The sequence below is a fragment of the Antechinus flavipes genome, chromosome 1 (assembly GCF_016432865.1).
Source record: "Antechinus flavipes isolate AdamAnt ecotype Samford, QLD, Australia chromosome 1, AdamAnt_v2, whole genome shotgun sequence".
Taxonomy (NCBI): Eukaryota; Metazoa; Chordata; class Mammalia; order Dasyuromorphia; family Dasyuridae; genus Antechinus; species Antechinus flavipes.
This window is the reverse complement of record NC_067398.1, coordinates 154,812,581-154,837,569: the sequence shown is the minus strand read 5'-3', so window position 1 is coordinate 154,837,569 and position 24,989 is coordinate 154,812,581.

The following is a 24,989-nucleotide window of genomic DNA, read 5'->3' as shown; positions in this document are numbered from 1 at the left end:
CAAAGCTTTTGCCACCAGACTGCAATTATGCTTTGTTAGCCTTCTTTTTTCTATAGCCACCTTCTCCCATTGTTGAATTCAATTTTGAGAAAGGCATAGAATAGCCCTCCCTCATTCTCCTGACATCCTTGACTGTAAACACCTGGTACCCTTCCTTCTTCCCTTCACTTTGCTTTTCTGTTTCCCTTTAGTGTTGTCTTCTCTGACGCTGTGAAAGCAGGGACTCTTGCTTGTTTTCTATATTGGAGCCCTTACAACAGGGTGTGACATATACTAAGTCTTCAGTAAATACTCCTTTGTTTTGACTTTACTTGTATTATCTCATTTAATCCTTTTGATAGAGAAAGTGCTATTATTCCTTTAAAAAAATTAATAGACTAAGGAGAAGAGACCAGAGATCCCACCTCTAAATATTGGGTCTTTCTGACACCAAATCAAGCCCTCTTATCTATTAGGTCACCTAGCTTGGGGACAAGGATTTGAAACTAGAGTCTTTTGGTTTCAAATCCAATACATTTCATTCATTCAATCAACAAGCTTTTATTATTTTTGTATGCTGGCATCAGTCTACATCACTGGGCAGAGTCTTGTGCCACTGGGCTGAGGACATGATTACAGATAAAATTTTTAAGTGCTTATTAAGCAAGCATTATGCTAAAGGCTGGAGTTACAAATGCCAGCTAACAAGCCAGCTCCTGCCTTCAAAGAGTTTAGATCATAATTTGTCAAATGTCCATTTTTTTCCATTGAGGATTATACTCAATTTTCCTGGGTAAATTATTCTTGGATGCAACTTTAGATCTTTTGCTCTTCAAAATATAATGTTTCAAGGCCTATAATATCTTAGACACTGCTAGATTTTGTGAAATATTATATTTCCACAGTATTTAATTTTTTTTTCTTGTTGCTAACAATATTTTCTTAATCTAGGAGTTTGAAATGTGGCTATGATATTTGTGAAAGTTTTCCTCGTAGGATATATTTCAGATGGCAAATGGTAGGGTTTTTTTCCCCTACTACTTTACCTTCTTTTTATAGAAATTCCCTTTGAAGGCATGATCCTTAAGAAAGAAACAAATCTCAAGATATTTTGCAAGGTTTCAGCAATCAAAATTTACATTCCTTTGGTCACAGCATCCTCAGGTAAGGACATGATATCCCAGGGAAGAGAAAGTAGAAAGAAAAAGAAAAGAAACTATGGCCCAACCTGCCAGTTTTAGTTAGGTCCCCCAAGGGCAATTCTTACTATTTCTAACCAAGGTTGTCCCATTTTTCTTGAAGAGCACCGAGCTTTGAGGGAGGTGGTGCCCTGGCATTTAAGTAAATTGGATTTAAGTGAGGAAGTTGTGCAAAGTCTTCAGCCTCACTTTCTCCTCCAAGTCATTTGGCTCTCATTTATTGGTCAACAATAAATCTTAGGCCTAGTTGTTTGAGCCCAGATTGACTCAGAATGAATGTAAATAACAATTGTTTCTGTTTTGGCCTGAAACCTAGGTAGGAGGAGGAAAGATGGGGAAGAGAGGATTTTTTTTAGATAACATTTTTTTTTGCCTCAATTCTTTATTGGTTATTGTCCTTCATTCTCGAAGAGGGACCAAAATGGCATCATGATGTTTGAGTTGAGTTACAGGGTGTCCAACTGTGGCTGATCAGACCAATATGAGCTTGGAGTGCTCTGCCACAGGTAGGACACAAATAATCCATATGAACATTTGGGGATAGTTTCTCTAATTTTGCGCATCTTGAGCTTCTTTTGGGCTAATCCAATTCTACTTTGCTCACAGAGTACAGCACTTTCTCTGATGAGGGCAGGCCATGCTGGGCGGTCCTATGCCAGGGTCCCCCATGTCATATAATCGATTCTAAAGTTTTTAAGAGAGACCTTGAGAGTGTCCTTGTATCGCTCTTTCTGACCATCTTGTGAGCGCTTGCTCCGTGTGAGTTCTCCACAAAAAAAAATAATTTTTCTGGCAAGCTTACATTTGGCATTTGAACAATGTGGCCATTGTGCTCTTTGCAATAGAGTTAGAATGCTTGGCAGTTTAGTTTGAGAAAGGACCTCAGTGTCTGGTCTCTTATCCTGCCAGGTGATCTTCAGAATATTCCTAAAACAATTCAGATGGAAACAATTCAGTTTCCTGGCATGGCGCTGGTATACTGTCCTCCTCCTCCTCTTTCCCTTCTTTCTCCTCCTTCTTCTTCTCCTTCTCCTTCATCTTCTTCTATCTCTATTTGTACTGGTTTACTTTTTTTAGTTAGAGCGCTAGCTCCAAAAGATTGCAGGTAGCAATCTTATCTCATCTTAGTTTGTTTTTAATGGTCAGCTTTAATAAGTAGCTATAGTAAGGTGCAAAACCTAACCTAATCCCTAATTCCAACTCAGCCTCTAAGCCATAAAATTTAGCATATCACTTCCCTTACTCGCCTTCTAAAATCAATGACACCAGACTTTCTCTGGCCTTTTTCCAATAAAAATAGCTTTTTATCTTTTGCTTTTTCACTAATTCCCTTTTGGAATTTATCTCCTCCTACCCTTTACTTCCCTCTCAATGGTGGCATAATAATAAAATCTGTGCTTCTTGATTTGGAGATGATCTAAGCCTACAAATTATTTTATTGTGACAATGGTCTGAAACCCCAATATTTTAGGGATCCCATCCCTGAATCCCAAAAAATTTTATCCAGATTCTTTTAGATTATAACTTTCAGGTATTCTGAAAATTCTATATTGCTTTCCTTGATCTGTTGTCCAGATCAGTTGTTTTTCTAATGAGACATTTCATATTCTCTTCTTGCCCAATTCTAGTTTTCAAGAAGCAATTCCTTAAGATTTTGTATCTCTTTTCCCAATTGATTACCTCTCTTTTTATTATTTTCTTGGATTGCTTTATTTTCTTTTCCTAATTTTCCCTCAATTTCTCTTATTTTGTTTTTGGATTCCTTTTTAAATTTTAGTGGAGGAACACTGAAGATAAAGAAGAGGTGGAGGGTGGAGATAGTCACACCCCACAGCACAGCCTGTGCTTGAGTCCACAAAAGGATAAGGGTTACAGGTGTCCTCAAACATTTTAAATAGGGGGCCAGTTCACTGTCCCTCAGACAGTTGGGGGACATGACTATAGTAAAAACAAAAACTTTGTTTTGTGGGCCTTTAAATAAAGAAACTTCTAGCCCTGGGTGAGTGGGATAAACGTTCTCAGCTGCTGCATCTGGCCCACGGGCTGTAGTTTGAGGACCCCTGGTTCAGAGGTTCAAGGGCAGGATGAGGAAGGAATGGTTCAAGTAAAAAGAACCAGACAAAATTCAGCAACTGTGCTAACACTGACAGGAACGCCGTCCTTGCCCCCAAAGAGCTCACTTTCTAATTGGGAGACTATGGGCTCCTTTCTCCCAACATTTACAACATACTTTCTGGGCTTTTGCATTTCCCTTTCCCAAAATACTTAATGAAAGAAGTATATTGCCATCTTTTAAATTAGACCTGAGAGTAAGTGCTGATTCTGACTCGTAGTAGTTGTGTGACCCATGGCAAATAATTTAAAACTCTCTTTGCCTTCCAGGCAATTCAGTCAAGCTGTAATTGTCTAACTGTTGCCAATTTGCATTGACAGAAGTATCTTTTCTTTAGAGCTCCTCTATACCAAAAGAAGCACTTGTTCAGATCAGAATATGAAAAGAAAAAATCCCTAATAGCTTCTTCTACCAACCTCTCCATTTCTCAGACCTCGGACATTTTAAAATGTTTTAAATTGAGCAACTGCATACTAAAGAAAGAAATTTAGTGATAGAAGGGAACCTCAATATGCTATATCCAACCCCTTCTTTTTATGAGTAAATGAGCTTTAGAAAAGTAACTTGTATATAGTAATCATTTAATAAATGCTTTGTCTGTCTATCTACTCCTTGTTCTCTTCACAAAACTGGCTCATCATTTTTTCTGATATGTTTCTTTGATTATATTCTTTACACATCTCCTTTGTTATTCCTTATTTGTATTGACATCTTGCTCATGCTCCTCTTGGGTCTCTCCATTGGCCTCTGAGTGATACTTATTTTCAATTCTTGTGAGACTATAGTATTCCATTCCAACTTGGAAACTATTTCATTCTCATTTTTACAATACTAAATAAATGTTATTTCTCTGTTAAAAACAAAAGAAAGAAAAGTAGCTTATTACTAACTATGTGACTGAGCAAGTCACTTAACCCTATTTATCTCAACTTCCTCATCTATAAAATGATTAAAAGAAGAAAAATGACTCTAAGATCTTTGTCAAGAAAACCCCATATGAATTCTTGAAAAGTCAGAAACTTAAAACAACGGAAAATGAGTGAACTATCTATTTAGAATGTGTTATAGAATATGGTGTAAAACATTTGAATAAACCTAATTATGATGAAACTGCTTTCCAGATTTCCCAGGTGTTTTTTTTTTTTTGAAGAGAAAGAAAAGAAAGGAATGAAAGAAGGAAGGAAGGAAAGGAGACTAGATGATGATGGTACCTTTGACAATAATTTGGAATTATTTGGGGAATTTGGAAGAGAGGAGATGTGGGGGTGAGAGGGAAGATGAATTCTGGTGCAGTAAGGGTAGAGGTCAGGAAAAAGTTTAGGGCTGTTTATACAGATCTAGGAACTGCTGAATTGTTTCAGCTATGTCTGACTCTTCCTGATCCCATTTGGGCTTTTCCTGGAAAAGATACTGGAGTGATTTGCCATTTCCTTCTCCAGGTCATTTTGCAGATGAGGAGACTGAGGAAAAAAGGTTGATCGAGGAAAGCAATATAGAATTTTCAGAATACTGGAAGGAAGGAAGGAAAGAAAGAAGGAGGGAGGGAAGGAGGGAAGGAAGGAGAGAGGGAGGGAAGGAGGGAAGGAAGGAAGGATGGAGGAAAGGAAGGAAAGAGAAAAGGAAGGAGAGAAGAAAGAAAAGAAAGAAAAAAGAAAGAAGGAAGGAAGAAAGAAAGAAAAAGGAAGGAGGGACGGAAAGAAAGAAAAAAGGAAGGAGGGAAGGAAAGAAAGGGAGAGAGAGAGAAAGAAAGGGAAAAAAAAAGAAAAGGGAGCTTGGCTAAGGGTACACAGTTAATAAGGGTCAGAGAAATTCAGGCCTAATGAAATACAGTTTTCAGGCAGTCTTCCAACTCAAACAAGTTATAAACATTTGGGTTCTACTGTATACTAGTCCCAGGTGGACCTGAATATACTGATTGCTCTGTATTCATTCCAGCCTTCTGAGGCAGTTCATATTAAAAGGGATAGCAAAGCAGAACTGGACCTAAAACTCTTGAAATATATCAGATGTCAAAATTTTTTTCAATAATACTGGAAGAACATACTATATGAGTATAAAACAAATTGTGCTATAATTGAAGGTAAATATGTAATAATATATATTGTCTATGTAACACTGGAAAAAAAAAACAGTTATTCTGGATCTGTTTCTTCATCATGAAGTGATTGGACTAATCTAGGTTCCTTCCAGTTCTAAATCCATAGTCCTATGAAGAATTCCCATTAGTAAGACATTTCCATGTTATTGCTATCTTATATCATAATAAAATCCCTATGATTCTCATTGATTGGCTATCTTCAGATCCCAGGCCAAAGCTCATTTGGTCATTGTTTGGATCTTGGCTTACACTGAATATAAATAGGAATCATTTCTGCTTTGGCCAGAAACCCTGAGGTCTCACCTTCCCAGATTTTTTTATTTATTTGGATGGGGGGGGGGGGAGGGGAAGGGAAGGAAGGGAGGGACTAAGTAAAAGAGATTCTTTGCTCATTTACTACTTAGCCTTAATCACTGAATGGGTGTGGCCTTTGATCTGAGACTTGTTGAAGACTTTAGCTTAAAAAGACCAAGCTCTCTCATTGCACCCAGGGCCATCTCCAGTGGGCTTGATCTACATCTGGCCACTGGACCCAGATGGCTGTGAGGGAAAGTGAGGCACATGACCTTGCACAGCCCTCCCTCACTTAAATTCAATTTACGTGTATGTCATGGCATCACATTCCCTTAGAGAAAAAAAGGGCAAGCAACAATCATAGTTCTTATATATATTAATTGAAACTAGTCAATGAACAAGGATTTATTAAACATTTACTATATGCCAGATAGACAACAAAAATGTTTATTTTAACTTAGTTCAATTACTAATAAAATCTGTCCATTATATTTTGATTATAAGATTAGCGAAGGAGAATAGGATTCTGTGATTCGGAATGGAAAGATATCAGTCAGTCAATAAACATTTATTAAAACCTTTTTCTTTACCAGTGCTGGGAATCCAAAGAAATATACGACAGTTCCTGCTTTCAAGAATCTCACAGTCTAATGAGAAGGACAACATAAAAACTATGTACAAAGAAGCTATAGATAGGATAAATTGGAAATAATCCACAGGGGAAGGCATAGAATTAAAAGAGATTAGGGAAGGTTCCTGATAGAAGGTAAGATTTTAGCTAAAACCTAAAGGAAACCAAGAAAGCAGAAAGTGAAGATGAGGAGGGAGAGAAATCCAGACATGGGGGATAGCCAAAGAAAATGGCAGTAATCTGGAGGTAAAATATTTTATTTGAAGAATAGCAAATCTCACAACTGAATTGTAACAAATGGGTAAACTGAGGCAGATTTCTGAGCAAGATAGCATTTCTTAGTAGGGATCATGCTATCTGCCAATAAAGGGGTGAATGGCTTACCTCCACGGATGTCAAAGACCCCAAGCAAAAAGACATTTCCCTTTCATAAGTTTTGGGGAATAAAGAACAAAGAACTCAGCAGGGTAAATGACATCATAGCTATTTACAAACAACATGCCTGGTGGGAGTTTTGATAATGGGGATTAGCAATGACACACATACCTCTCTTCTCATGAAATTAAGAAAGGTTCTTTGTTTGAGTCTAGGTACAAGATAGCAAAGCAGATATCCTGGTGGAATAAAGATATCAGGCTCAAACTCCGTTGCTTTCTCACATATTTTCCAAAGTTAATCAAATTGGATGAATTTTTAAATTTAATCCATTGTAAGCCAGCTAAACTCTGAACTAAGGTCAGAGACAAAGACTTGAGCAGTTATGGGGCGAAATTAGTTACTTGTTAAAGCATTAATAAGAAAATGATCAATCTTCACTTTTTCACAAAAAAGCCAATGTCATTGGATCAAAGAATAAGTAATAGAATGTAAGATCCAAGGTTGGAAAGGTAGGAGTAAACCAGGTTATAAAGGCTTTTGAAAACCAACAGGTTTTATATTTGATCCTAGAAGTATTACTGGCAAGCCACTGGCATTTACTGAGTAAGGGGGTCACTTGGTCAGACCTGATTTTTAGGAAGTTTACTTTGACAGAGTGACATAAAGACCAACTAGCAGGCTATCATAGTCCAACTGTGAGGTGATAAAAGTCTGCACCAGGGCAGTACTGTGTCAGAAGAGAAAATGGGGTATATGCACATTTCTTCAATGTTCCTTCCATTATGAAACATTACTTCTACTGTTTCAAATAACTTCAGGTTAAAAATTAAGAAATATTTCAGTCTTTGGACTTGAGTCCAAGCTTCGAAACACAAGGCTATGCAAGGGTAATGTTGTCAAATTATCCGTGCATATGTTTTGAAAATAAAAAGCTTTATAAAAAAGTAAAATAAAATGAGAAGGAAATGAAAAAAAAAAAAAAAAAAAGAGTCCAGGCTTCTATACTTCTCAATGGGCTTCTGTTCTCATCAGTCAATTAAATCTGCTGTCTCCAGTCACCACTGATTTCTTATTTGCCAAATCTAATGATCTTCTCTCAATCATTACCTTTCATGACTTCTGCAACCTCTGTCAATCATCTTCTATTACATATTCTTCTTCAGATTTTCATGACATTTTTACTACCGGCTCTTCCTTCTACCTTCTGACTATTCCTCTGTAATCTGGATCTTCATCCAGGCCTACTCAGTAATCTTGGGTGTTCCTCCAGGCTCTGTTTTATGGCCTTTTCTCTTCTCTGTCTGCACTATTTTACTTGGTGACCACATCAGCTCCCATGGGTTTAGTTATCATTTCTATGCAGATGATTGTCAGATGGAGCACAGTGCTGGGTCTAGAGTTAGGAAGACTCATCTTCATGAATTCAAATTTGACTTCAGAGATTTACTAGCAGTGTGATCCTGGGCAAGCCGCTTCACCTTTTTGCCTCAGTCTCCTCATCTGCAAAATGACCAGGAGAAGGAAATGGCAAATCACTCCAGTATCTTTTCCAGGAAAAGCCCAAATAGGAGCAGGAAGAGTCAGATATAGCTGAAACAATTCAACAGTTTCTAGATCTGTATAAACAGCCCTAAACTTTTTCCTGACCTCTACCCTCATTGCACCAGCTGTCTGTTGGACATCCCACAACAGAATTCATCTTCCCTCTCACCCCCACACCTCCTCTCTTCCAAATTCCCCAAATAATTCCAAATTATTTTCAAGGATACCACCATTCTTCTAATAGACGTGTTCAAAATCTCCATGTCATCCTTGATTCTTCAGTCACTCGCTTCACATAGACTGTTCAAAAGTCTTTCATTTTCACCTTCACAACATCTTTCATGTAAACCACCTTCTCTCCATGTATCATCTTGGTGGGGGATCTCATCATCTAGTCTCCGTTTCTCATGTCTCTTGCCACTCCAATTCATCTTCTTCCACTCAACTATTAAAATGATTTCTCTAAACTGTGGGTCTGACCATGTCAACCCTCCAAACCCCACTTCATTAATTCTAGTGGTTCCCTATTACCTCCAAATGAAAAAATGCTCTATTTTGTATTTAAATTCCCTTCACAATGTAGCTGTTTCCTACTTTTCCAGTTTTCTTATACTTTACTCCCTTCCATTCATATTACGATCCAGTCACACTGGACTTCTTGCTGTTTCACACACAATTCTTATCTTTACTGAAAGCCTTCTTAAATCCCCTTAATTCTAGTGCCTTCCTTCTCTAAATTATTTCATTTTTAGCTACTAGAACTAATGGACTCTAAATACAAATCAAATCATATTTTTTCACTTACTTTATTGTCTTATATATTTTTTCTTTTGATTTCCTTTTAATTTTCCCTTTGATTTCACAATTGTGACTAATATAAAAATGTTTTACATGATAGAACATAAACTATATTAAATTGCCTATCATTTTTGAAAAAGGGGAGGAATAGAAGGGAGGAAGAGGAAGAAAAATTTTAAATTGAAAATCCTTTTTAAATGAATGCTAAAAATTGTTTTGACATGTAATTGTGTTTCTATTAAATTTTTCCTATTTATCCTTTATGTAGCTTGTTTGTATTTTTGTCTGTTTATTGTCTCCCTCTACTAGACTGTAAACTCCTTGAGGTCAAGGATTGTCTCTCTCCTCTTTTTGTATCCCCAGTGCTTTATAAAGAGCCTGGGACATTGAGGTATTTAATAAATATTTGATTCAGTACTAATCTAGAAATGAATGTTAGAAGTTATTTTTACATGTAATTGGAGGAAATAAAATACCATCTAAAAGAAAATAAATAGATAAACAAATGTTTGCTGATTCATTTGACTATGTCCTTTGATGATTGTCTTCCATGTTTGAAAAGCTCTCTCCTCTTACCTCTGTAACTCCTGGCTTCTATGGCTTTCCTCAAAATTCAGCCCAAATCCCACCTTTTGAAGCAGACCTTCCATGCTCCCTCCACTGTTAGTTTGCTCTTTCTATATACCATTTACACTATTTGTATGTTGTATGTATGTATATGTTGTATGTTGTACTGTTTGCATGATGTCTTCCTTTGAAATGTGAGCTCTTCAAAGGCAGAGAAGGTGGTTTTGCTTTTCATCATGACATATTCCCAGTCCTTAATACAATTGCTGGCACATAGGAGTAGCTTAATCAATACTTGTAGACTAACTACACAAGTTCCTAAAACCTTTCAAAACTTCACATAAAATGAGACTGATGATCATTTAAACTACCTACCTCCAAGGACTGCTATAAAGACAACGTATAAATAAACTGGGAAAATCTTTATACCATCAAAGATTCTGATAAAGGCCTCATTTCCAAAATATATAGAGAATTGACTCTAATTTATAAGAAATCAAGTCATTCTACAATTGATAAATGGTCAAAGGATATGAACAGACAATTCTCAGACGAAAAAAATTGAAACTATTTCTAGCCATATGAAAAGATGCTCCAAGTCATTATTAATCAGAGAAATGCAAATTAAGACAACTCTGAGATACCACTACACACCTCTCAGATTGGCTAGAATGACAGGGAAAGATATGGGACATGATAGGGAATGTTGGGGGGATGTGGGAAAACTGGACACAGATACATTGTTGGTGGAATTGTGAACACATCCAGCCATTCTGGAGAGCAATTTGGAACTATGCTCAAAAAGTTACCAAACTGTGCATACCCTTTGATCCAGCAGTGTTTCTACTGGGCTTATACCTCAAAGAGATACTAAAGAAGGGAAAGGGACCTGTATGTGCCAAAATGTTTGTGGCAGCCCTGTTTGTAATGGCTAGAAACTGGAAACTGAGTGGATGCCCATCAACTGGAGAATGGTTGAATAAACTGTGGTATATGAATGTTATGGAATATTATTGTTCGATAAGAAATGACCAACAGGAGGATTTCAGAAAAGCCTGGAGAGACCTACATGAACTCGTGCTGAGTGAAATGAGCAGGACCAGGAGATCAGTATATACTTCAACAACAATACTATATGATGATCAATTCTGATGGACCTGGCCATCCTCAGCAATGAGATGAATCCAATCAGTTCTAATGGAGCAATAATGAACTGAACCAGCTACACCCAGTGAAAGAACTATGGTAAATGAGTGTGGACCATAACATAACATTTCCACTCCTTCTGTTTTTGTCTGTTTGCATTTTTTATTTCCTTCTTAGGTGAATTTTATCTTATTTCTAAGCCTGGTTTTTCTTGTACAGCAAAATAACTGTATGGACATGAATACATATGTTGTGTTTAACATATATTTTAACATATTTAACATATATTGGTTTATTTGCTATCTGGGGGAGGAGGTGGGGGAAAGGAGGGGAAAAGTTGGAACAGAAGGTTTTGCAAGGGTCAGTGTTGAAAAATTACCCATGCATATGTTTTGTAAATAAAAAGCTACTAAAAAAAAAAAAAAAGACAATGTATAGGATTCTGGTAGCTTATAGTGATGGAGGAAATGATGCTCTTAGATTACACCAAGATGTGACTTCAAATATCACTTCTGACATTTACTAAGTAGCACAGAGACTGGCGCACTAGGCTTAAATTCAAGAAGATCTGAAGTTAAATCCTGCTTTCTAGTTGGGCAAATCACTTAATCTTTTTGTACCTCAGTTTCCTCACCTATAAAATGGGATAACAATGTCTTGGTCCATACATTATAAGTTGTTGTGATGATCAAGTGAGATGACATTTGTTTACTTTGTAAACTTTAAGATATTATATAAATGTGTCACCTTTAATAAGTCACTTATTTTATCTGAAGATCAGCTTCCTCCTCTGTAAACTTGGAATAAAACTATTTGAAATACTAACAACTTATATGGTTGCTGGGAAGAAGAGTGTTTTGCAAATATTAAACTATAAAAATGCGAATTCTTATTAAGCTTTGACATATGTGTAAAAGACAAGGTAAGACCAAGAACCTGTTGATGGAACCAGACAAAGGAAGTTATTTTACATTCTTTTTTTTTCTTTATTAAAGCTTTTTATTTTTCAAAACGTATGTATGAACATTAACCCTTACAAAACCTTGTGTTTCAATTCCCCCTCCCTCTTCCCCCACCCCCTCGCCTAGATGGCAAATAATCCAATATATATTAAACATGATAAAAATATATGTTAAATCCAATATATGTATACATATTTATACAATTATCTTGCCATGCAAGAGAAATCAAATCCAACCAGAAAAAAAAATGAGGATCAAAATAAAATGCAAATAAACAACAACAAAAAGAATGAAAATGCTATGTTCCCACAGTCCTCTCCAGAGATGTAGATGGCTCCCATAATCACAGGATCATTGGAACTGGCCTGAACCATCTCATTGTTGAAAAGATCCATATCCATCAGAATTGATCATCGTATAGTCTTGTTGTTGCTGTGTATAATGATCTCCTGGTTCTTCTCATTTCATTCAGCATCAGTTCATGTAAGTCTCTCCCGGCCTCTGAAATCATCCTGCCAGTTGTTTCTTACAGAATAACAGTTATTTTACATTCTTGCAAGAGCAGGTGTCTAAGCTAGTAGGCACAAGGACAAAAACACAGTCTTTTATGACCTGTCCTGAAACCAAAGTCCCTCCCTAATTCCCCCTTGGCTGGGTACTACAGTGGTTACAGCCTATCCAGAACACTTATTCCCCCTATGTGAGTGTGATTCTCTACTTCTAATTAAATCTCATAGCTTGTTTCTTATTCTAATTTGTGGCTTCCATCTTTAAATTTCATTTTTCTCATTAAAGTTTCATTTTTCTACATTTCTCTAATTTAAGTTTCGTGACTATGGAAACTGAACCTTCATCCAATTCTCACAACATGTTGTTTAGTCATTTTCCAGTTGTGTCTAACTGTGACCCCACTTGAGGTTTTCTTGGCAAAGATACTAAAGTGATTTGCCATTTCTTTCTCGAACTCATTTTACAGGTGAGGAAACTGAGGCAAGTGACTTGCCCAGAATCACAAGTCAGATTTAAACTGAAGAAGCTGAGTCTTCCTGACTCTAGGTCCTACACTCTCTCCATTGTATCACCTAGCTTCCTAATTTGACATAAAAATGCAAATTAACATGGATTTTGTAATATAAGTGGTAGAAGCTGAGATTTCCAGAAAAAAATATAACAGAAATATGCTATAGTAATCTAATTCAAAGTTGCCCTTTCTGTCAGAGATTCAGGTGATAGGAGTCATCCTAGGAATCTTCTGTTTGCAAAGCAAAGAAAGTAAGAATTTTCAAATGTAAGCTTTTCAGAGGAGGGTCTTTTTCTGTTTTAAATGGATTCTTCATAATCAGATTTATCTGAAGTGCACTACTAATATCCATATTCCATGAATAAAAGCTTACAAGTTCACTATGATTCCCTAACTCATAATCAGATATAAAAATCATATTAAACAAAGGACAAAGTTTCCCTTTGTCTTATTTATAGGATGGAAAGAGGGAAGGAGGAGGGTCTCACTGATGGCAAATTTCCCAGCTGTCTCTTGCTACTGTCACATAAAGAAGCTAGTTTCCTGAGAATTAAAGAGAAATTAAATCTCCCACATTTGGACAACCAGATGGGACAGGGAATAAAGTTCTCTTGTATAAATGCAGTTTATTATTGTTGCTGTTATTACTACTTATGTCACCTTTGATAAGACACTTTACTTATTTAAAGGTCAGCTTCCTCACCTGTAAACTTGGGAGGGAACCTATCTCAAAAAAGATTCATTTTCCCATTTAATAATTTTATTTTTAAATATTCTCGGTTTGTATGAATGTCCAGAAAGGGGTAACCCAGAATGGAGAAGGTCCTTGAGTCAATGTCATTTGCAAAACTGGACATATTTACTCTGAAAAAGAGACGATTCCAGGGGTTTCTGATAGCTAAGTTCAAATATTTGAAGGGCTGTCACATGAAAGAGGTGTTATTTAGTATGGTTCTATCTGGCCCCTGAGGGCAGAAGAGGAATGGATGGAAGCTGAAAAAAGACATATTTAGGGCTGATGTCAGGAAACAGTCATTAGAGCTGTCCAAATGTGAATGAAGTTACCTTGAGGGGAGTGTGTTCACCCTCCTTGAAAGTCTCCAAACAGAGGTTAGATACCCACTTGTTGAGAATGTTATAGTAGGGATTCCTTCTGAGTAGTTTGGATTAAATTGCTGCTGAGGTCCATTCCACCTCTCAAATTCTGTGAAATATGAAGTCATTGGGGCAGCCTCTTATACAACCAGAGTGAGTCAAATTCCCGAAAGCAACATAAGACTTAAGCCTCTCGGAATTAGAATTTGTATGCCTGGTTGGCCCCTTTGCACGTTTTCCTAGCTACCTATTATTGTTGATTTAATTGGAATCATAAATTTCAAAGACCCTTCATTTCTGCCAGGAAGAATACTATCTGCAAAACACTTATGTATGTGTGGGATGGCCTGAATCAAAACATCATAATGGGTATTCCAGGCTATGTTTTCCCGAAAAAGTCATTCAAAAGACAGATTATAGTTTCACTTGCTGGTGTTCTCTGGAACTCTAGCCTTGACATTTCCCCACAACTTGGCCTCTTACATTTCTTAACCTAATCTACCTACCATGATGCTGTCTTTTCTAAGGTTGTTTCCCCCCTTTATCATTAAAAATCACATTATTGGGTAATCTTACTTCAGGCTTGAATGGTGACAGATAACACTGATAACAGACAACACTAAGTGACTTAAAACTTTGAAGGGAAAGGCTCTCTCCTCCACATCTGTCACCTTATGATGGGGGACAATCACTGAACGATAGACCTAACTTTCCACTTCTGACACTTAGCTATTGTGTGATTGGCAACTTGCTTAACCCTTTGAAACTTCAGCTTCTCCATCTCTAAAATGAGAGGGTTGAACTGTGACCTCCAAGATTCTTCCTAGCTCTAAAATTGTATAATTTAAAATGAATCTACGAGCACTTACCCCTGCAATCTAAACATATCATCTGATTTCAGTCATATGTAGCATAACTCCATGTCATCATAATCAGTGTTGAAGTCAGCAAGGTTTTTTTTTTAAAGTTTAATCAGTCAGCAAGATTACTTAGCAAATATTATATATCCAACAGAGGCAATGTTACAGAATGACATAGAGAATGACATTGAAGGGAAGAAAGCCCGAGTTCAGGTATTGCCTTTGGCACATATTGTCTGAGACCTTGACCAATTCATTTAACTTGTCAGATCAGCAGTTCTCAAACTTTTTGTTCTTAGCACCACCTGACACTCTTAAAAACTATTGAGAGCCTCCCCACAATGAACTTTAATTTATATGGATTATATATGCTGATATTGACCATATTAGAAATTAAAACATCTTAGTATTATTATGAAAATAATTTTGACTTTATAGATCCCCTAAAAGGGTCATAGAGACCTCCAGAGGTTCCCAGATAGCACTAGAAAAATTACTATTCTAGATGACTCATTAAAACTATAAATTTCACAGAAGGTAACAAGTTTTCTTTATACTAATGAAATTAAAAGTACAGTCCTTATCCCTATGTATCTAGCACTGTACTAGTATGTTGGGGATAAAGTTTGTGGAATCAAGAATTGGTTCCTGACCTCAAAGTCTTATTGAGGAAACAAGACTTAAAGGTCTGAAGCAGTTTGAGAATTACATCAGATAACATAACCAAGAACTTAATTATGTCAAAAACAAAAACCAAAAATCTGTAATCATGATAAGAATTTAGTAGGCAGAAGTCAGTTTCAGCCAGAGGCATTTAAGAAAAGCTTAATGGAGCAGGTAAGTCTTGAGTCTGACTTGAAAGGATAAATAGGTTATAATCTGTCAGAAAAGAGAAAGGTGCCCATTTCATGCTAGATAAAAGCAAAAGAAAAGGTTCCCAGGTTACAGTAAGAGGTGTTTTCAGGAGATGACAAGAAGGCTAGAGGAGAACATTGGTTTAAAAGAGAAACAAACAAACACTGATTTGGTACACAAAATGGGGACAGACCATGGAGGTCTCCAATGTCAGACACAGGAATTTGACTTTGAAAAGAGTCTTCTGTAGATTCTTGAGCAGAATCATGATATGAAAGTAATGTTTTAGGCAGATTAATCTGATAACAGGCAATGTGTAAGAAGGATTGAGGATAGAGGGGAAAGAATAGAGGCAGAAAGATATCATGAAGTAGTTGATAGCAGTGGGCATGAAAAAAAAAATTAAAGAAAGAAATGAGTCTGAGAAATACTATGAAAGAAGACTCAACTAGTGTTAGGGATAGATCATTTATATCAAAGAGAGGGGCAGTAAGTCAAAGATAACCTTGAAATTTTGTGAATAATAAGTAGGTAATGGTAAGGTCATTGACAGGAATAAAAATTTTTGGAATTGATGAGAATTTGACGGGTAGAGTTGAAGATGATGAGTTATTTGGATGGCAGCAGTATGTCCTGTAAGAAATTTGAGATATAGCCCTGGTGCCCAGAGTGAGATCAGTATTTGATTGATTTAGGAGTCATTGGCTTAGAGGTAAATAGTTGGAGGGAGAAAATGAATGAATTTTCTTAGAGATCTGTTTTAGGGCTTACTTTAACCTTCAAATATTTCCTGGCCCAGCTCTTTCTTTCTCTTTTCTCCCCCCATCTCTAGAGGTTTCTTTATTTAAAAAAAAATAATAGCTTTTTATTTTTCTAAATATATGCAAATTTAGTTTTCAACACTCACATCTGCAAACTTGTGTTCCGAATTTTTCTCCCTCCCTTCCCACCTCCACCCTTCCCACCTCCACCCTTCCCCAGATAGTAAGCAATCCAATATGGGTTAAACATGTGCGATTCTTTTAACCATAGCTCTGCATTTATCATGCTGCACAAGAAAAATCAAATCAAAAGGGAAAAAAAAGAGAATCAAAAAACACAAGCAAGCAAACAACAACAACAACAATAAAGGTGAAGATACTATATGGTGATCCACATTCAATTCCCAAAGTCCTTTCTCTAGATGCAGATCTGGCCCATCTTTTAGAACTACTACATTTGAACTGGACAAAAGTCTCTGAGTGAATGTTAACCTATTCACTGTACTAAGAATATGCTCTCATTTCTCAAATCTGATTTAAAAAATCAAGAATTAAATAAGAAACTCTGGGTATGAACAATCCTTGGCACTTTTGTTTCTTGTATGAGCTCATAATCACCTATGCAAAGGAAAGTTTTTCAGAGTCCAGCCAAGTCCATGAAGAGTAATTTCTTCTCTATAAGAACATACCTAAAGTCAGCCATGGGATGAGTCAGACTCTTTTCTCTTTCCTTTTTTCTTCTGCAGAAGCATATTAAAAACCTCATTTTGGGTTCAACTGAAAATATTAAGAAATAAATATTTCTCCAGCCTAAAGTTCTTTCCAGACTTTTCCCTTTAGGAAAGCATGTAAAAGGTCAAGAACAAAAACTGAAGTTCCTGGAAAATGGATTAATGGTAGTAACCAGTCTTAGAGCAAAAAATATCTCTGGTCCCCCATCCTTTGAAGAGGTCCTGAATTATGAAGGCTCGTTCTCAGTTCTTGAGTCCTTAAAGAAAGATTATTATTATTGTTGTTTGTCCTTCACTGTCAAAGAGGATATATCATAATGTTGTGACAGGCAAGTGAACTGGATTTCAATAAGGGAAGGCTATATCAGGGAATGAACTAAATAACTTTAAGAAGAAAGTAAGTTTTAGATTTGTTCTATCCAATGGAGTAGATTGTTAATTCAAAATGGTGTTATTGACATATTGTGACCTTTTCCTTGTGTAAATTTCCTATAAATATTGCCTTAAATTGTCTTGGTATGTTTGAAGTATTCAGGGGCTTGAGGGACTATGTTAGTTTAAAGACTTCTCTCTAAATTAGAAATCTCATATTTAGAATAAAGTTAAATTAATCATTTCTGGCAGGCTTGTACATAAAACACCAAGAATTATATTACTATTTTTCTCCTACGATCTTTTTAATATTCCCAGCTACAATATTCAAAGATCCCAAAGCATACATCCAGGAGTGGAGTTAACAAGTGATCCCTCTAGCTTTCCCACAAATTACAACCATAGAGCACCCACACACACACACACACACACACACACACACACTTCCAAAAGCAAGAAAGTATCTCTAACATAGTTTGGAGATGGGACTTTTCTTACAAAAAGAGGAAAGCTAGAATGCCATCTTGGGAGCACACTCTCACTTCAATCTGGTTGCAGATTTGGGGGAGCATAACACTTGTCCTGTATTGTCAGATGCAAAAAAAAATTCTTTAATAAATCTAATTTGGAAATATATCTTTTTTTTCCCCTCCTTTTACCTTGCCTGATGTGGAGCTGACATCATATAATCACTTATTTGGAAAGGCTATTGTGCCAAAGTATTGGAATTAAAATGGGTAAAAGAAATTATCCCCTTATTTTGAAGTTCCTCAAACTTACAAAAATTAACCTTCATTCAACTTACTGCAATTCAGATTAAAACATCTTGGCTCTAGGCATTTTCTCTGGCTGTCTCCCTTATCTGGGAATGTTCTTTCTCATTCCTGCTTCCTAGCTTCCCTGGCTTCCTTTAAGTTCCAACTAAAAGCCCATCTTCTACAAAAAGCCTTTCCCAATCTATTTTTTTTTCCTATTTATTCTGTATTGAATATGTGTGTATACGTTTTTCTTTGTTATTTCTCCCCATTAGATTGTGAGTTCTGTGGGGATCCGTTTTTTATATCTTTTTGTATCCCTGGCACATTTTGTATGCTAGACACATAATAGGTACTTAATAAATGTTGATTGACTGATGAGTAGCCCTAATTTAAGAATAGAAAATAAGAAGAATAGAAAACCAGGATCTAAGCTTTAGAGGACATTTTGCAGTTGAGGCATGAGAGAAGAGAAAAGAGTTAAAAAAGGAGGCATTCAGAGAGGTAATAGATGCTTTCAGTATCCTGGAAACACCAGTGTGATGGAACCAGTTCTAACTCACTCTTGGGAGCCATTGTTAAATTTTAATTGTGAGTATTTGCACTTCAGAATTTGGCAGATATTCCAAACAAGGGCTTCATTTATTATTTCACTTACTGTTGAGACTTGGGAAAGTGATGGAGAAACATGCTAATAATGCAGATTAAATTTAAATGTGTATTGCACACAATTCTTTTTTTAATGCTAATTGTTAAACATTTACAAGCACATCCCTGCTATGTCACTTTTTTCTTTTTTCTTTTCTTTTCTTTTTTTTTTTTTTTTTTTTTTGCTGAGGCAGTTGGGTTTAAGTGACTTGCTCAAGGTCACAGCTAGAAAGTGTTAAGTGTTGGAAGCCAGATTTGAACTCAGGTCTTCCTGACTTCAGGGCTGGTGCTCTATCCACTACACTATCTAGCCACCCCTATACATCACTTTTATGAAGAATAACTATATGTCTAAATGGAGTTTATTAAAAGACTTTTTTAATAGATGAATTCAGTTAGAAGTTTACTGGTGAACACTAAACACTTTCGGTAGCATGATGGGTGTGGAAATTAATCCATAAAAGTTGACAGAAAAAAATGGATGATTAGAAAGCAGAGATTGTGCTTAATTAAGGAATTTGATAGGGAAGAAAAAAGTAAAACAGAAGTTGTGTGTTGTGTGTGTGTGTGTGTGTATGTGTGTGTGTGTGTGTGAAATGATAAACTAGATCTGTATATTTCTAAAGGCAAACAGGGCTAATCAATAAGACATTTAAAATGCCAGAGAAGCATTTATAGGTTTTAAAGCAAGAGCCCTCAAAAATAAAGATGAAACAGAATCCACAAGAGAGGTGGAAAGGTTCAGAAAACATGACCTCCACTTCTACACACACTGGAGGAAGGAGGGAAAAAAGGATAACTTCATAAAGGCATATTCAGCAGGGATCACATGACAGATGATCCCACTCTTCTCAGTAAAGTTACAGGAGGTATTATCAGCCCAAAGTGAGGGAATATGAGAGCTTAAGGTGAGAGGAAACCATCTGGAGCAGTTGCCACATGGGGAAGACATTAGAAGGTTAACGAAGGATGGAGGAAAAAAGGATTACTGAAGGTACCAAGGTCCAAATTGAAATTAGTGAGAACTTGCATGGAACAAAGTATGAATAATTATGCACTTTCCAACAGAAGTAATTAGTGAACCAGGAAAAGAGGAGAAAGTAAGATCAATAAGGATCACAATTAAATGGCAACAAAAAAAGCTAATTCAATTTTAGGCTGCATTAAGAGAAACAGAACTTATTCTAAAAATAAGAAGATCATAGTGCAGTTGGAATCTATCTTGGCCATAACACATCTGGACAATTGTATTCAGTTCTGTTCACTACAAATTAGGAAGGCTATTGATAAGCTGGAGAGTATTCATAGGAGGGCTATCAGTTAGTTAAAAGGCCTCTAGCCCACGCTATATAAAGGATCAGTTGAAGGAACTGGGAATGGCTAATTTGGATGAGAGATTAATAATAATAATAGCAGCATTTATGTAGTGCTTATTATGTACCAGATACCAGGCTAAGCACTCTACAATTATCTCATTTGATCCTCACTACAATCCTGAGAAATAGATGATATAATTACTCCCATTTTAGGGAGATGAACAGAGATTAAGTGAGTTGCTAGCAAGCTAGTAAGCTAGTAAGTATCTTGTTAACTCTATTACGTCCAAAGTCTATCTACTGAGCCACTCACCTATCCCAATAAGTCTCAGAGAGGGAGACAGGATAGCTCTAAGTTGTAAGGGTTATTCAGCTTGGCCCCAGAGGAGCCAAAACTGGAAGCAATGGAATTTGAGGTACATTTTGGCTCCACATAAAAACACTTTTGTATTTCTTTATGTTATTGTGGTTGTTGTAACTCCATTTTGGGATTTTCTCAAAAGATATACTGGAGTGGTTTGCCATTTTTTTCCCTCCAGTCTATATTACAATTTAGGAAACTGAGGCAGGAAGTATTAAATGACTTTCCCAGAGTCATATAGCTACTATATGTCTGAAGTCAGATTTGAACTCAGGAAGAAGAATCTTCTTGATTGCAGTCCCATGCTCTATCTACTTGACTACCTTGCTACCCATCTTGAAAATTAGCCATATCTAAAAGAGGAATAAGATTGCCTCAAGAGTAGTGGTTCCTCTCTCATGCTAATCAATTGTTGAATGTGTTGTAGTTGGTTATGGGGTGAAAAAGGTAGCCATATGGTCCCTTCCTACTCTAATAAATCCGGGATTCTATGGGAATTCCAAATTTGGGAAATAAAACAGCAAACTCCTTGGAAGAGTAGGTTGATCACAGTGTCAAAACTCAAATACTTTGGGGATACAAACTGACACTGAAAACCACAAATTAACATTATCTTAGTTATATTTTTATTTATTTTGTTAAATATTTCCTAATTACATTTTAATCTGATTCTGCCATTTGGGAGTTGAATTTGATGATTCTGGTCTACAACGACAAAGGGAATATCTGCCCTTGGAACTCAAAGTAAAAAGAGTTTTTCTTAAATAACTAGATGAGGTTAATGGCCTGGATTAAAAAAAAAATGAATGACTGAAGGCCCACCAATAAACAGAAAATAGGTGAATAATACAGAATTATAGATTTAGAACTGGGAGGGTCTTTAAAGTTTATTTCTGCCCCTTCATTGAAAATTAAGAGTCAGAGAGGCTGGTGATTTGTACTTGAGGTGGGATTTGAGCCTACATTTTCCTGATTAGATATTTAAGACTTTATTGACTATTTCATGTTGTCTCTTCTTCAAATTACTATGCTCTCTTCCTGATAGCATTGTGATGTGTGAGTGAAATGAATAAATGAACAGTTAAAACAGACAGAAGAATTATCAAATGACTAAACAAATAGTGGTACATGAATATAATCGTAAATTACTGTGCTATAAATAGCAATGAACGTGATATCAAAAGGCATGAAGAAAGCCACATGAAACAATGCAAAATAAAGTCACTCAATGACTCAAGAAAACAATACACAATAATACAATAATGTAAATGAAAGCAACAACCATAAAAAATAATGTTTTAAATTATAATGAACAATCATGGTTCAAGAAAAAGAACTATGAAAAATCAGTCCCAGCCCAAAGTTTTGCAAAGGTGGGAGATACACAAGTATATATATTTCAGACTTTTTCAATTTGTTTATTGGTCATACTGATTTTTTCCACTTTTTCTTTTTGTTGTCTCTTAAAAATACTATTTGTTGTATTGTGTGACTCTTTAAGAAGGAAACTAAATGACAGAGCAATGGACCTGGAATCAGAAACACCTGAGTTCAAATTCAGCCTCAGACATGAACTAGCATATGACCCTGGGCAAGTCACTTAATTAACAGTTTGTCTTAATCCACTAGAGAACAAAATAGTAAACCACTTCAGTATCTTTGCCAAGAAAACCAAATATGGAATCATAAAAAGTTGGACACAACTGAAGGAGTGAAGAACAACAACATGGCACTCTGGAAGGAAGAGAGACATTGGGGAAAGTTATGGAAATGTAGAAAACAAAATGCATGAATAAAAACTTGCTTAAAAATTCATGAAATACCTAGAAAATGTATACAGCTTCAAACCAAGAGTTGTGTTTGGAAGGAATTAAATATGAAATAATGGAGAATGATTAGATAGAAAGGGTCAGAGGGTCTGAAGTAACTATACCTTGCTTTTTCAGTCAAGTTCAAAAAAGCAACTAATAACATATATTAGGCATTCAAAGAACTTTTGATTTATCAATAGGATATATAATTGAGTTGTTTTCAAGTGATGATAGGCCATTTTCAACTATTTAAATTAGTTCTTCTATAATTCAAGGACATTTAGCTCAGATTATGGGTAGCAGGTCACCCCCATGGATCAACTTCTCTTGGAATAGTCTCCTTTGGACAGCTCTGCCCTTATCCAGAAATCACGGAGAGTAAGTCATCCATAAAAGTTACTGGGGTATTCATTCTGAACAATATACTGCACACTGTGGGATGGAAAGTTCTTTAGGCTAAAAAATATATTTCATGTCGTTTGTTCTAAGGGGAAAAGGAACTATGGGAGAAAATTGTTCTTGTTGGATGTATAAATACAGTATTATTTTCTACATTAACTGGGCCCAATCTATAAGGAAAAACTTTAAATATTGCTTGCTTTTGTAGTTAATTTTAACAGTAGTTGACAGAAAACTGCTTTTTTTTAAACTTTATTACCTGTAATGAATCAAGTTATTTCTAGCACTTCTGTTACTCTTTACAAGGCAACATGGCACAGTGGATATAGAAAGCTAAACTTGAAGCTAGGAAGACTTGGATTCAAATATGCTTCTGATATAATCTGTCTTACTGTATAAATATCACCTATTACTAATCATTTCAGATTACCACAGTGCCATTCAGTAGATTGTGTATATATTCTCCTTTATGAAAACTTGATTTGCATAATTTTAGATATGAGAAATAGATAAATTAGATTTCCTTGCTTTATAAACAAATTTACCTTTGGAATTGGAAATTGGAGTTATTTCTAGTTGTGGGATTAGAAGATTTTATGATTCCCTGTGTTCCCTGTGCAAATGTAAAATGTTCTATATGAAAAAAGTAACTACCAGAACAACTTTTCAGAATTATATTTGTTGTAGAAATTGAGCCATACTTCCATTATTTCTAGCTTTATAGAGGCACCTTCTCAATTTGCTGCAGAATAATGAATTGGTCCTCTCAGATTGAAATACAAAGATAATTCACTTACTTGCTTGCTTAATGTTAGAGACTGCTTTGGGTACCAGAAAGAATCCAATCCAATCTAATCAAAGTATTTGAAATAAAACCAATTCATGCTTTTACATATACTTACTTTCCTGTGATTTAATTAAATCTGGAAGAAATTTTAGAAAACAAATGCTTCAATCTCATTTTATAGATGAAAAAACTTAGGCATAGACAAGTAAATGGATTTGCCTGAGATTGAGCAATCAAAAACTATTTATTATACTATTATTCCCCCTATTAGGGGAAACATGTACATTAAAAGTATATACAAAATAAATATAAATATAAATAAATAGCATCCAGGGATTGGGACATGTAAGATCATCCTTGAGGTGATATTTGAAGGGAACTTGGAATTGTAGCATATGATGATGAGTAAGGGTATGAGGGGAAAATAGACCATAGAAAAGCATAGAGGTGGGATAAAAGTTATATGTGAGATCCAGCAAAAAGGCCAGTGGGCAGTCCATGGCTATGCCATAAAGTATGTAAGAGGAAGTAAGGCTGGAAAGGTGGGTTAGACCCAAGTTGTAAAAGGCTTTGAATGTTATGCAAACAACTGTATATCTGAATCCAGTGTTAATAGGGAGACTGGAGTAGGAGTAGGAAGAGCAGTCTCATGCTTTTGGAAAAATCACCTGGCTAGCTAGTTTGGAAGGTGGAAACTCTTGAAAGATAGTGAAAGCCTAAACTATAGTGGTATCTATGTAGCATAGAGGAGAGGTACATAAGAGGTGTACAGATAGAAAGGGTAATATTTTGGAGTAAGGGAAATTGAAGAGTTGAGTATGACTCTGAAACCTGAATGATTGAAAGGGTGGGAAAAAAAAAACAGAGGTTTTGAAAAGTAATGGGTTTAAGCAGAAAGATAACAAATTCTGTTTTGGACATTTTGAGATTGAGATGACTATGGGACATCCAGTTTGAAATGTCTAATAGGCATTTAATAATCACTTGGACTCAAGCTCAAGAGTCTTTGATTTCAATTCTCTTTTCTTCTGGATTATATAAATAATTTTTAGAATTTAGAATTTAGAAGCTTCTTTGCTTCTAATATAGAGTCAGATCCTAACCTTCTAATTTTAGCATCAAGCCAAGAGTGGATCTTGATCCACCACAAAGTATAATAGAGATGCTAATGTGAAATAGAGGGTATGTTTCTAACTTTATCATAAAACCAAAGATAAATAATTTTGAACATCGGTTACTTTGCATTACTTTCAACTCTTCATACAGTGCTTGATATATAATGAACATTTATTGACTAACTGACTTTTATCACATGGGAGGGAATAAATCCAAGGATTTTTCCTAGCCTTACTACTAACTAGCTATATAACTTGGACAAGTCTCAGTTTTCTTATTATGTAAAATGAAGATATTTGAACTAGATCATCTCTAAATTCCTTTCCAGTTCCAAACTAGGTCCATAAAATGCTCATTTCCTGAGAGAGAAAGTATCATTTTATATAAACTAGGA